Here is a 14,254-nt window from a genome sequence, read left to right as displayed (position 1 = left end):
TAGAGAGCCAGCCCCCAAGGGGAATTCATGTAACACCAACTCCTTCCCATGGCTTGCCTTTGGGAACCCATCTTGCCACTTCTTCCCCTCCTCAGAAGCAGCCTGCCCTTCCACAGCTTACGAAGAAGGATCCCGGAGTGGCCGTGAGGGTGGAGTCTCATTCATGACTTGGAGCAGTCTTCGCCCCTCAGCTTCATGGCCCTGAGTCACTGTGGTACAAGGAGGAACTGGTGGTTGTCAAGACTCATTTCCCTATGGCATGATGTGGCTGCCTTCTCTAGTGAATTACACAGGAAGATGATTTTCATCTGACTCAAGGCTCTGGGGCTGTGCTTCACTCCCATTCCTCTTGATTGGCCAAAGTCGTTATTTGCCAAGGTAAACTGCAAACTTCCCTTTTTTGCAGTGATGGATCTGTGCGTGGTCATTCTCAGGGTGTGACAGTGTGGTATGGGGCACTGAGCCCAGGACACGCTCTTCAGTCCTTTTTCTGCCCCTGACTCACTGCCATCTGCATCTCAAGTTCCACATCCCTGAAGAGGTGGTGATCCAGCCAGGCCCCCACCTTTCTGTAACACCACCAGGAGAAGACTGTGCCCCCTCTCAAAAGATTTTATCTTTCCTGTCACTTCCAATCCTCCCCCATTTCTCCTTTTTTCCTATTTTAGCTAGACTCTCATGCCAAATGGGTGATATTCACAGAACAAAATCCCAATCCTCTAGATCAAATGTTCTAATTTTCATGCGGTCACAGATATAAGCAAGATAACAGAAGGGCGTGTTGGCTAGCAAACACAGCAGGAAGAATAATTAACCAGGTGGCATGGTGTGTTTCCTTTCCTTCAGTAACTGAGAGGCAGTTGTGATTTAGTAGGCAGGGCAGAAGTCACGGCATATTTCATGATCCAGCACTAGACCTTGAGACTAAAAGGCCACCTTTCTAGCCTCAGCTTCCTCACCATAAAGTGAAAGGGTGGATCTAGCTTAGGGGCTTCAAAGGCAGACACTTACTGGGGCCTAGCAGATAACATGCAGGAAGTAAAGTATAAACTATGGAGCAGCGGGGACTGGGGGAAACCAGAGTGCCCACACCCCAGCTGGGGAAGCAGCTGCTGCTCAGCACCAGCCAAGTGTCACCCTGGGAGGAAGAGGGTCCTTCAACTCCACATTTTCTCATCTTCCAAGAGAAGCTATATTCTAAGTGGAATCTCAATTTTGAATTAGTGTCAACTGATTTAAAAATTTTTTTAAAACGCTGTGTGAGCCAAATAAAATGTGAATGCCCCTAGGTGTTCAGTCTATGGCCTCGGCACTCCGACCTGATTAATGGCTATTAATACTATTAATACGTTAATATGATGGATATTAATACATCACTATAAATGATAGGATGGAGCTTGGATCTGATTCAGAGCTCAAGGGCAACAGAAAGCCACGAAGGACTGTCCAAGTGCAAGTGAAATTCACTCAGCCATGTCCGACTCTCTGAGGCCCCATGGACTATACAGTCCATGGAATTCTCCAAGCCAGAATACTGGAGTGGGTAGCCTTTCCTTTCTCCAGGGGATCTTCCCAACCCAGGGATCGAACCCAGGTCTCCTGCACCGCAGGCAGAGTCCCTACCAGCTGAGCCACCAGGGAAGCCCATGAAGGGCTGTGGATGGGGTAATGTTACAGAGAAGCATGGCATGGGCCAGTTTACATTTTAATGAAACCACTCCAACTGCTGTTGGAAAAATCATTTGGGAAGGGCCACTGCACATGGTTGAGCAGGTGCTGAAGCACAAGGGTGCTGCCCAAGCAGACAAGTGAGGGGTGAAACCTGGCCCCAGTCTGCTCCCCAAGGCCTGGCCAGGGCTGCCTCTCTTCATACGGGCAGCGTACTTCTGTACACCAAGGTGCCCTGAAGGCTTTCTGGCTTCGGGGCACAGGTAAGAGCAAAAGGCCAGTTAGTGAGTTACTGCAAGGGAGGGGTCATTTCTTGGACTAGAATAGAGGCCGTGACAAAGGAGAAAAGGAGATGGACAGCAGGGATACTGAAGAGGCAGAATGGACAACTGTGGGTTACTGACTTGGGGGACGAGGCAGACAGAGGAGTCAAAGATGACAGACTGTCAAACTTCTACCTTGGGTGACCGGGTGGCTGGTATTGCCACTGCCAGGACTGAAATGGAGAAGACTGAGGGTGGAAACAGGTGGAAGCAGGACCCAGACGAGGTCTGAACATGTTAAATGTGAGACGCCTGGAAGATATCCAAATGGAAATGTCAGGATGCCTAGACACGCAGAACTCAAATGGGTCTGGACTGGAGAATAAATCCATTTGGACTTTAGTGCTGTCTCTGCTTATTATTTTTCCAAGCCCCTTATTGGGTAACTCTAACAATAAAATAAGCTGATCTATAGATTAAGGTAGATTTTCCATCCCTGATTCTACTTTGGTGCAACCAACTTTCTGCGCCCTGTCTTCTTCTGTATAGTGGCAAATACTTGCAGTGCTTACCTTGTCAGGCAGTTACAAGAGCTCACCATGCTGTAACCTGCTCAGTTCTCACAAGAGCCCTATGTGATAGGCATCATATCATCTTCACTTTCTTAAATGAGGAGACTGAGGCACAGAGAGGTGTCGTCACTTGCCTATGGTTACACAGGTCATAAAGTGGCTTAACCAGAATTTAAACTTGGGCAATCTGGGTTTTGGCTTCCCTGGTGGCTCAGCGGTAAAGACTCCACCTGCCAAGCAGGAGATACAGGTTTGATCCCTGGGTGGGGAAGATCCCCTGGAGAAGGGAATGGCAACCCATCTCAGGATTCTTGTCTGGGAAATCCCAACGGACAGAGGAGCCTGGGGGGCTACAGTCCACAGGATTGCAAAAGAGTCAGACATGACTTACCAACTAAACAACAACAATAATCTGGCTTTTAGCCACCATACGCTAAATTCCACCACCTTTTCGAAGATCGGAGATGATTCTTCCACTCTAACCACCCTTGGCTCCTCACTTGAACTGGCTTCTAGATCCCTCATTAGCTTTATTTTCCTCACATGAACTGGTCTTAGACACCCCCTCCCACCCCCCGATTAGCTCTTTTCCTGCTTTTGAAGCACCAAGGTTTGCTGGCTTAGACCATATGTATGAATGTGTCTTCTCTTCTGGATGCAGGGCAGGAAGCAGGCCCTGTGTTTATTCCCTCTGAATCCTTTACAAAGCTGCCAAGAGCGTTCACACAGAGCAAGCCCTCATATACAGACAGGGCCAGACCAAGCAGGGATAATGGGCCTGCCCGCGTGAATAACAGAAGTCGGCTGGGAATACGCTTTTATCTGTCACAACCCTAATTAAGGGGAAAGGCCTTATTTTGTGGCTAGAAATGTCAACATAATGAATCGGCTAATTGTTCCTTCTTGCTACAGACCTTCTCCCGCACTGTCCCCAGGTCACAGTGTCGAAGCTGGAAGGCGCCTTTTTGCACCATAAGATATGACTGGCCTTGAATGGCATGGCTGCTCGGGGGCTGGGAGGGGGCGGTGGGGATGGGGCACCTCTCACAGTGCTTTTGATCTTGCTCTGTCTCTTTGGGGCTATTGTTCTGGGGCGGGTGCTGTCCCTTCAAGACAGTTGGGGCAGAGTTCCCCTTTATCTCTTGCTCTATGTTTTTCCTTCCCATTCTGTTCCCCAGGGCCGAGGAAGGGTCAGGGAATACCCACCATCTGCTCCCTGCCAGGGACCTGGGAGCACTCCTTTCCAGTGTCACTGGGAAGCTCCCGGTTCACTCCACACCCCTCCTCTGTGCCCTCCCCTCTAGAGAATGCAGATCTTTTTAACTCAGCAGCTTCCTGCGTACCTCTCCTCCCAACTGCCTCTGTCACTCCCACTGCTCACGTACCTCCCGTCTCCCACCCACTAATATGTCAAGTAAAAGCTGATCCAGGAAGGTAGCCTAACCAGAAGATGTAAGGCACCTGGCCAGTACAGCAGGAACTTCCCTGCTTAGGAAATGGAGGCCTCAGACAATCCAACAGGTGGAAGAAGTTCATTATTAATAAGGGTTGCCTCCGGGGAAGGGGCTAAGGAGCAAGGGTCAGGGGAGGCCTAGGTGAGCTTTTCCACTAAGCAGCCTTTTGTATCATGTTCTCTTCAACTACAAATATTTACTTTTTCAATAATAACCTAATAGCTCTCCTAGTTCTGATTCCAAGTGTGTTAACACAACCTTCTGATAAAAGTCTGGCTCCTCACACAAGGTTTTCTGCAGGGAGAAAAATATGCTAACCTGCAAACGTGAATATCTGTGTTTGTTTAGGAAGAATCCTTTCCAACACATGAATGAATGGGCATTGTGACTTCTCCACCAGTCTCTAAGATCGGTTCTCATGAATCAGTTTCTCCATCTTCTTTCCCAGACTGCTCTGCTCTGGTCCAGGCATCCCTTGGTCTGTGAAGCTGAGGACCAGGCCTGGAGAAGGGCCATCCTGGCAAGGCACTGTCCATGGGCAAGGCCTGCCAAGTGGCCACACAGCGCCCTCTGGTCTTGGGAAGCAGATTTTCTTCCAATGAAAGGCTAAGGTGGTAGCAGCAGCTCCCTGGTCTGGATTCCACGAGATGACAGGCAAAATAGATCCCTGATCTAAGCTGAATGTCACATGTCCCCAGACTGAGTCTCTTGAAGAGGCAATCTGAGCCATCAAGGGGAATGCCCGTCTGAAGCCCACAGACAGGGGGTTAGAAGCTCTCAATTGTTTTATGATGAGATCTTACCTAAAGCACCTCTGTGGTAAAGAGGTGAGGCAGTGTGGAGGAGAAGAGGTCATGGAAAAAGAAAAATGAATAAGGAGGGGCTGGCACCTTCCTGCCAAGAAAGAAAATTCTGCCAGCCAACCATAAAGAATGGGATGATGATAGCTACTGGGACCTAGAGCAAGTTACTCCACACTTTCTCCCTCCATTGCCTCTTGTAGGATGAGGATAAGTCTAGGACCTACTTCAAATGATCATCCTGCCGATTCAGCACAGTGATATACAATACGTAAATCACTTGGCCCAGTCAGGCTCCACATTCTCTAGCCCCACCCACATACCCATGAACGTGGCTCCCAGCCATTTTGAAAACACATTTCAAATACCTCAGAGTCACTGCTGGGGAGACCTGGTCAGAGGCTGCAGTCCCTTGAAGGACCAGGTCCCAGGTTCTGACGGACTGCCCTCCACCTGAGGAGACAGTAACATGGGCAGGGAGGGTCCCTGGGAAGTCACCTGGCCCAACACCCTATGCATGTGATTTCCAAAAGGAGCTAAATGAACAGACGAAGACAGAATGAGAAGGAAAAAGATGTAACTTAAAAAATAGTAAATTTGTGAAATTCTGTTGGAAAGTTCTACTGTACTGAGCCCTCGGATTTCCTGGTCACTGCTCCAAATCCAGATCTCTCATTCCAAATCAGCAGTTGTCCCTTCTGGAGCTGTCACCCCAGCACACTAAACTGGGTAGGTAAGACTTGGTGGGACCCTCCTGTATTTTCAGAGCCTTTGACTCTTGTCCAGAGAGTGGGCGGGTAGTGGTACCTGTACCCCCATTCTCTGTCCACTGTCATCTCACAGGGATGGGAGTGTCCTCTAGATGAGGAGTCACTGCTTATAATCAGAGCGGTTCTGATGGAGTGCCTAGATAGGAGAACAGGATGAAGGCAGAAAAAGGGCTAAAAAGTCCTTTTCCGATATAGTTGTGCTATCCAGTATGGTAGTCACTAGCCACGTGTGACTGCTGAGCACTTAAAAAAACAGCCTGACACACATGGAAGTATGCTGCAAGTACAAAGCTCACACCAGATTTTGAAGACTTAGCTGTGGAAAACAAGTGTAAAATACCTCATTAATAATTGTTTGCTATTCCTTTCAGGTTGAAATGATCATTGTACTTTGGATATATTGGGTTAAACACATCAATCAGACTAATTTCACATGTTCTTTTTACTTTTCAAAATGTAACAGACAGTAAAGAATCTGCCTGCAATGCAGGAGACCTGGGTTCAATCTTTGGGTTGGGAAGATCCCCTGGAGAAGGGAATGGCAACCCACTCCAGTATTCTTACCTGGAGAATCCCATGGACAGAGGAGCCTGGTGGGCTACAGTCTATGGGGTCGCAAAAAGTCCGTCTTGATGGATGACTAACACTTTTACTTTTATACTAGAAAATGTAAATTCCACAGGTGTTCACATTGTGGCTTGCATCGTATTTCTGTCGGAGGGTAAAGCTGCGGAATCTGCTTCCTGTGCTCTTTGCCCTCTCACTGCTGCCATCCTCATGCTTCGTCCTAACCCTTCACCTAAGTGAGCAGTGGGAAGCTAACTAGCCACTCCTGCTGCTGCTGCCGCCGCTGCTGCTAAGTCGCTTCAGTCGTGTCTGACTCTGTGCGACCCCAGAGACGGCAGCCCACCAGGCTCCGCCCTCCCTCGGATTCTCCAGGCAAGAACACTGAAGTGGGTTGCCATTTCCTTCTCCAATGCATGAAAGTGAAGTCGCTCAGTCGTGTCCGACTCTTAGCGACCCCATGGACTGCAGACTACCAGGCTCCTCCGTCCATGGGATTTCCCAGGCAAGAGTACTGGAGTCACTCCTAGGCTTCTGTTATTCTGCGGGGGAAAAGGAGAGAATAAACTAAAATCGTTTTCTTTTGGCTGGTGGTATATTCCTCCCAGTCTACCCTTCTCCAATGATCACAGACAGAAACATTTCTAGCCTCAGAATCCAGGCCCCACCTCAGGCCCAGGGAGTACCACGCATAAAAAATGAACCAGTCTTCAAAGCAATGGTGGGTTCTAGATACAGCTGAGCTACTAACCAGACCTGGGGTTTTCTATTTTTTATTTCTTGGCATAATCTCATCTTGGCTGCCAAGCTGAACACTGCTTGAAGACAGGGATCAGATTTTTGTCCACTGTGTATCCACACCTCGAGGAGGTAGTCAATAGAAATTGGCTGAATGCAATGCATGAAAGACTTAGAGGGCTCCAGTTTACCCACCTGCAAAAAGGAAGGCATCAGACTAAGTAATCTGATAGGTGAGCAGAATTTTAAAGCAAAAAGGGACTTTAGAACTCTCTGGTCTAGTGGTTTTCAATTCAATCAGTTACAATCCAATTTTTACAATCCAACATTGTACAATTCTGTTCTTTGCTAATCTGATATAAAATAATGTAACCTACCTATACACATTTTAAAATTAACGTGCAAACTGCAATACAAAGGAGAGATGAAAATAGCATAACTTCTATAAAATAATACGTATTTCAATATATGAATACTCCACATGACTGCTCTAAAGCGCAGTGAAGCTTCAGGTTCACACACCTACAGAAGCACCATGGATGCGACAGTGCAGATGGTACAGGCGTGTTGTGCTGGTGACTCAAACATCTTCAGAGTTTGCTAATGGCGAGATGATTTTTCTGAAATAGTGAATAACTCTGTAAAGCTCTGAGTAAAACAGAGTACAATCTTACCTCTGCTTATATATATTCCTGGAGAATCCCGTGTATATCTTTAAACATGAAAACTGCTATACATTAATGAGTAAAACAAAGTTGGATTCTTTGAAAACCTGGCAGAACATATGGAAGTCATGAGGGTTGTGGGACCATTCTCCTCTCTGCAGAACTGTCCAGAGTATCACAGAGCAGCTCTGCCCCTGGCCATCAGATATCACTAGCATCCCACCCCTGAGCACTGTGGCATCTGACAACACTCCCACGGACTCCCTGGTGGTCCAATGGTTAAGCATCCACCTTCCAATGCAGGGGCATGGATTCAATCCCTGGTTGGGGAACTTAAGATCCCATGTGCCAGGGGACAACTAAGCCTGGGTGCCACTAGAGAGAAGCCCGTGCACTGCAACAAAAATCTTGCTGCTGCAACCAAGACCTGATGCAGCCACGTAAATAAAATAAAAAATAAACACACTCCCACAGGATGCTAAAAGCACCCCAGGGCGTGATGCCAACCACAGACGAGAATCCCTGATGGGCAGAACTTTTTAATTACGGGCATAATTTGAATAAGATGTGAGAGCACAGATAATAGACATAGTAAAGTTTTGAAAAGATGGTCTATTTTCAAGACAGTTGCATATGTATGCTACGACAGAACAAAGGGAATCAGGAACTGAGGTTTCACACTTATGTTGCTGATCACTGCTGGTTCAGTCACGTTTCAATCTGTTAGAAAGACTTGTCTTCTGAGACATTTTTGCCCGCATTCCCACTGGACAAAAGCAGCCCAGAGACTCTGAGGCAGGCTGGGCTGGACAGGCCAGGCCTCCAGGCTGCCAGGCCCGTGTTGCAGGCTTGTTTCCTCTGCGTTCTTAAAAGTTTCTAGGACACCACAGTAGAAATCGCACGGGTTGCAACACTCTTGTCTCCCACGGCAGTGTTCTCTTTCATTGCTGCTTACATGTGATTCTAGGATTCACGATGTGGGTAGATTAAATCTCTCCCTCAGATCCTTCAAACAGGTTAAACTGCAGTCAAACTGCAGTCCTGCTGGGTAACCCCACTAGAACCTCACTTACTTTGTGGAGGGGGAGGAATGTGGATTCTACCCAGTTCATTCAAAACTTACACAAACAGAAGGTAAAGTTGGCTTTTCTCCATCTCCCCCGACCCCCTAACTGCTCATCTTGGAATGGAGACACCATCTAGTTCCTCAGAAGATCTGCTGGCCCTGCTCACAGAAGAGTGTTTGTGCTCAGTGGGAACAATCTATTCATGACAAGACACCAGATCCTGTCTGAACCACAGCAGCTATGGGAAAACAATATGCCTACAGCCAGCACCAAAGTCTGGTCTGTACTTTGTGGCTGGGATTGCCCCACCAGAGAATCGGCAGGCAGAGGCGAAACCCTGCCTGAGCAGCAGGCCCTGACAATCACCTTGGCTATTGCCCCTGCTTCCCCCTCCATGTCCATGCCCCTCAATTTCAGCATTTGGTCTGCAGGCAATATCCTCTGGCTCCAGATCAACTTTTTTTTTCGCAACACCCTCAGCAAGTTGGGTAAAAGGTGCTTCCGGCTTGCCCTAGATTCCAACCTGCCCTCAGATACCCCAAAAAACAGCTTTTTTTTCCCAAGCATATATTCTTCCCCTTTCCTGGGGAGCTCTAAGCTCATTCTTCCCCCTTCCCTAGCTCAGCTCCATCCTCTTCCTCAGGCCAGTGGTTCCCCAATATCCACAGAACCCAAGAGAAGCACACACCATGCCAGCAAGTCCCCCTTGTTCCTGGCATCTGCATCACTGAGGCCCCTTTGGCTTTGAGACAATGTCATACAGACCCCAGCAGGTAAACCAGAGACCTCAACCTAAAATAGTAATAGGGATGAGACGAAACCAACGATACTGGTCTTTTTGATTTCCCTAATGGGGTGGACAACGTGAATGCAGGAGGAGATACTACATTTAGGCACAGAAAAGTGCATAAGGAGATAAAAGTCACATTTAATTGTTACTGCTCTGTAAAAGCCCAAAGACTACTGCATTGCTTGACAACTTCTGCAGTATCTCGCTGGATTCAAGTTCTGTGGGACTTGGCCACTCGGGACATTTTTGCAAGGTTAGATTCCTAGCATCCAGTGAAAAAAGGAAAGGGACTTTGACACTTGATCTCCAGTTATAGAATAGGTGTTTGTTCTTTCTTAATTATATAATCCCCACAACTCTATCAGACGTTGGCAAAGTTCTCTATGCACCATTTTAATGCTTTGTGATGTAATTCTTTTATGATTTAACATGTGTCATGTTTAAATCATTAAGCATGATTTAACATGCTTAAATTTATATTTCCTGCCTACTATTCTTCCCACACTAATGTGAACCATACAAAAAACTTAGACAAAAGAAGAGAAACTGCATTCAGGACAAGTAAGGAGATTGCATTGAAACAATTCCTGATTAAAGTTAGCATTTTACATAACAATACAGGATACGACAAAAATCAACTCAAGATGCCTTGTACTGCAATTGCATTATAATTAACCAACTCCAGTTACAAATTTTACACCAACTGTAAATCACAGACTGAAGTAAAACTCGAGTCTGAGCCAGAGGTTGCTTTCCTTGGACCGGTAAACAAGTTATCCACTTTGCACACAACAGACAGCAGAAGAGAAAATGGTTATAAAGGACAATTAATTCTCATTTGGTAAACAGCTAGATTTTAAATACCACTTTTAATTAAAACTGACACATCTAACACAAACAGAAACTATGTCTAAATGACATTATTAGAAATTAGAGTAAAAATAAAAATTATAAATAAAATCTATCATTTATTAGAGTTTAACAGACGCTAATTAGTAGGTTAGCCAATTTACATACACTGTCTTGTTTGATCTTAAAAAAAAAAAGTTTACACTAGGGTTCACACTCTGTATTGTACATCCGAAGGGCTTTGATAAACATATATGCCATGTGTGCACCATTACCTCACACAAGATAGTTTCACTGTTTTGAAAATCCGCTGTGTTTCATGCATTCATTCCTCAGCCCCTCAGCCCAAACTCCAGGCAACCAGCAATCTTTTAATCGTCTCCAAAGTTTTACCTTTTCCAGTATGTCATATATTAATAGAATCATACAGTATGGATCTTTTTCAGACCACCTTCCTCCCCTGAGTAATAAGCATTTAAAGTTCCTCCAAGTCTTTTCATGACTTGATAGTTCAATCCGTTTTATTGCTGAACGATATTCCATCACATGGATGTACCGGTTTGTTTATCCATTCAATTACGAAAGGGCATCTTGGTTGCTTCCAATTTTGGCATTTATGAATAAAGCTACTATCAACATTTGTGTGTAGCTTTTTGTGGGGACATAAGTTTTCAACTATTTAGGCAGAACCTCAGAGCAGGACTTGTGGATCATGTGGTAAGATTATGTTTATCATTTTAAGAAATTGCCAAAGTGTCTTGCAAAGTGCTATTCTACTTCGCTTTCTCATTTCTTAACCTTTCAGCCACCCCTCAGTGTATGTATGTTATAGCTGTCAGATGAGAAAACTGAGATTCCAAGAGATTACATAATTTGTCCAAAGTCATGCAAAAGAGTAATGGCTGATGCCAGAATTCAAGTTTGGGTTGGTCTGGCTTTAAAGGTAGTGATCTTGCACTATACTGTACCAAGGGAACCAAACACTCAGCCAAATCAGGGTCCTTTAATGGTGTGAGACTATGTTGCCAATCTTTACTCTGTGAGTTAACGTTCCCGTCTTGAGTCTAAAACAAGACACCAGGAAAATATCCTGTTGCACAAGCCTTATAACTTTTCCCCCTAGAATCATTCTCTCCTCCTCCTCTGCCACAGCTCCGGGGAGGGATTACAGGCCCTGTGAACAGGCACAGGGCAGGTATTAGAAGTAGCCCCACCTCAATATCTCAATACAATACAGCTCCAGTTGAAGGCAAAGACATTAAACTCTGTAGTAACACTCCATTTAGAGAAGGCAATGGCAACCCACTCCAGTACTCTTGCCTGGAAAATCCCACGGACGGAGGAGCCTGGTAGGCCGTAGTCCATGGGGTCACAAAGAGTTGGACAGTTACTGAGCGACTTCCCTTTCACTTTTCACTTTCATGCACTGGAGAAGGAAATGGCAACCCACTGCAATGTTCTTGCCTGGAGAATCCCAGGGACGGGGGAGCCTGATGGGCTGCCATCTGTGGGGTCGCACAGAGTCGGACACGACTGAAGCAACTTAGCAGCAGCAGCAGCAGCAGCAACACTCCATTAAAAAATACACACACACTTTCAGTAATACAAATACTAACCAAATGCCTCAGCATCAGGTTTCTGATTTCAGGGCTTCTTTCAAAGATCGAGAATACCAGCTGCTTTGGGATGGAAGGCTGGAGGAAAAGCCATGTGCTGCCACTTGTAAGTTTTTTTTTTCCAGAAACAATTTAAGATGACCATCATAGACTCATGCTGTTCTTGTTCAGTCACTCAGTCGTGTCTGACTCTGCAGTCTCAAGGACTGCAACACACCAGGCTCCCCCATCCTTCACTATCTCCCAGAGTTTGTTTAAAATCATGTCCATCGAGTTGGTGATGCTATCTAACCATCTCATCCTCTGCCTCCTCCTTCTCCTTTTGCCTTCAATCTTTCCCAGCATCAGGGGCTTTTCTAATGAGTCGGCCCTTCACATCAGGTGGCCAAAGTATTGGAGCTTCAGCATCTGTCCTTCCAATATACCTATAAGTTAACTAAGGGATTTAGTGACTTTAAAATGTTTTTATTTTTTCACCTCAAGACAAGGGAGTTTTGCATTGCACTCCTGAGGCATTCCTAATTTTTAAGCAGGGCAGAAATCCAGGTACACCAGCACCTCAGGTAACTGACCATCACAATGTACAGTGTAGGTGTTGGGGGGGGAGTGACAGGCAGGGATGGCTGGGGAAAGTAGGGACCACAGTCAGCCTGTCTTCACTATTAGGCTTACTTACTTAGTGTGACCTTGAAGCATGATATGGAGACCATCCCACCATCTAGAAGGTGGAGGATAATACTTTTCACACAATAACACACATATCAGCCATACTGATACTGCAAAGAGCCTAGTGAAATTCCCTAAAGAGTATCAATTCTTTCTCTTCCCCTCTCCTCCTTTCAGCAATTCCAACTACATCAGTCACACCAGCCTTCAAACAGGGCACAGAATGTCCTGCTTCTAGAGGTAGCACAATTTGGTACAGCTTGGAGAAACAGCTTAAGAAGAAGAGTGATGCTTGCTCTCATGGATAATATTAATGCAATCTGGTTAATTTAGGGAGTATGCTTTACAGAGTAATTTGGATGAGCCTAGAAGCACCACCCTCTGCTAATGGTCATCTCTTTAAAATTTTATTAAGGAAATGCCACAGACCCGGGACCCAGAGCAGCTCAGAGGCGGTGAATAATAGCTCTTCAAGTGTGCAATAAAAAATGGCCTCCAATAAAACTACATTGCAAAAAATGGGAAAGAAACAAAATGGAAAGAGTAAAAAAGTTGAAGAGGCAGAATCTGAAGAATTTGTGGTAGAAAAAGTACTGGACCGCTGTGTAGCGAACGGGAAGGCGGAGTATTTCCTGAAGTGGAAGGGGTTTACAGATGCAGACAATACTTGGGAACCTGAAGAAAATTTACATTGTCCAGAGTTAACTGAAGCATTTCTTAATTCTAAAAAAGCTGGTAAAGAAAAAGATGGAACAAAAAGAAAATCTTTGTCTGACAGTGAATCTGATGACAGCAAATCAAAGAAGAAGAGATGCTGCTGATAAACCAAGAGGTTTTGCCAGAGGTCTTGATCCAGAATGAATAATAGGTGCCACAGACAGCACTGGAGAATTAATGTTCCTCATGAAATGGAAAGATTCTGATGAGGCGGACTTGGTGCTGGCAAAAGAGGCAAATATGAAGTGTCCTCAAATTGTAATTGCTTTTTATGAAGAGAGACTAACCTGGCATTCTGGTCCAGAAGATGAGTCTCAATAATTGTTTGCATTGCCATATATATATATATATATATATATATATATATATATATACACACACACACACATATATAAAATGTGGGTCTTGGTTTTTTGATTTCCTGCTGCTGCTGCTGCTGCTGCTGCTGCTGCTGCTAAGTTGCTTCAGTCATGTCTGACTCTGTGTGACCCCACAGACGGCAGCCACCAGGCTCCCCCGTCCCTGGGATTCTCCAGGCAAGAACACTGAAGTGGGTTGCCATTTCCTTCTCCAATGCATGAAAGTGAAAAGTGAAAGTGAAGTCTCTCAGTCGTGTCTGACTCTTAGCGATCCCATGGACCGCAGCCTACCAGGCTCCTCCATCCATGGGATTTTCCAGGCAAGAGTGCTGGAGTGGGTTGCCATTGCCCTCTCTGTTTGATTTCTTAGTGTGAAGAAACAACTACATTCTAATGAAAATCAGGTTTGATGTTTGTCTTGTAGTAGTATTGGGGAAGTTACATTTTTTTTTCCCCCATCTATAGCACTGGTTACTTTGAACAAATAAAAGCTTTCTATAGTTTCTTCCTTCAGCAGGAAAGAATTTGATACCATGGTATATTATTTCCTCAGCATTAGAGAACAGTTCTTCTAAATGTTGCAGGAGATCTCCATAGTCATTACTCAGTAAGAATTTAGAATTTGCATTTAACTCATATATGCTTGAGGACCATTCTAAGTTTTTTGTATGTATATACATAAAAGACATATGTAAA

General features: G+C 45.4%; 1 protein-coding gene and 1 pseudogene across 1 annotated transcript in view; one reads left to right on the top strand and one right to left on the bottom strand.

Moving 5' to 3' along the window:
- The window catches only part of CRADD (CASP2 and RIPK1 domain containing adaptor with death domain), a 194,115-nt gene that overhangs the window by 31,652 nt on the left and 148,209 nt on the right, over positions 1-14,254 (bottom strand). The gene's annotated exons all lie outside the window — the stretch shown is intronic.
- LOC128047878 (chromobox protein homolog 3-like) lies at positions 12,971-13,520 on the top strand (annotated as a pseudogene).

The sequence above is a fragment of the Budorcas taxicolor genome, chromosome 5 (genome assembly GCF_023091745.1).
Source record: "Budorcas taxicolor isolate Tak-1 chromosome 5, Takin1.1, whole genome shotgun sequence".
Lineage (NCBI taxonomy): Eukaryota > Metazoa > Chordata > Mammalia > Artiodactyla > Bovidae > Budorcas > Budorcas taxicolor.
This window is presented reverse-complemented; position numbering and strand designations above follow the sequence as displayed.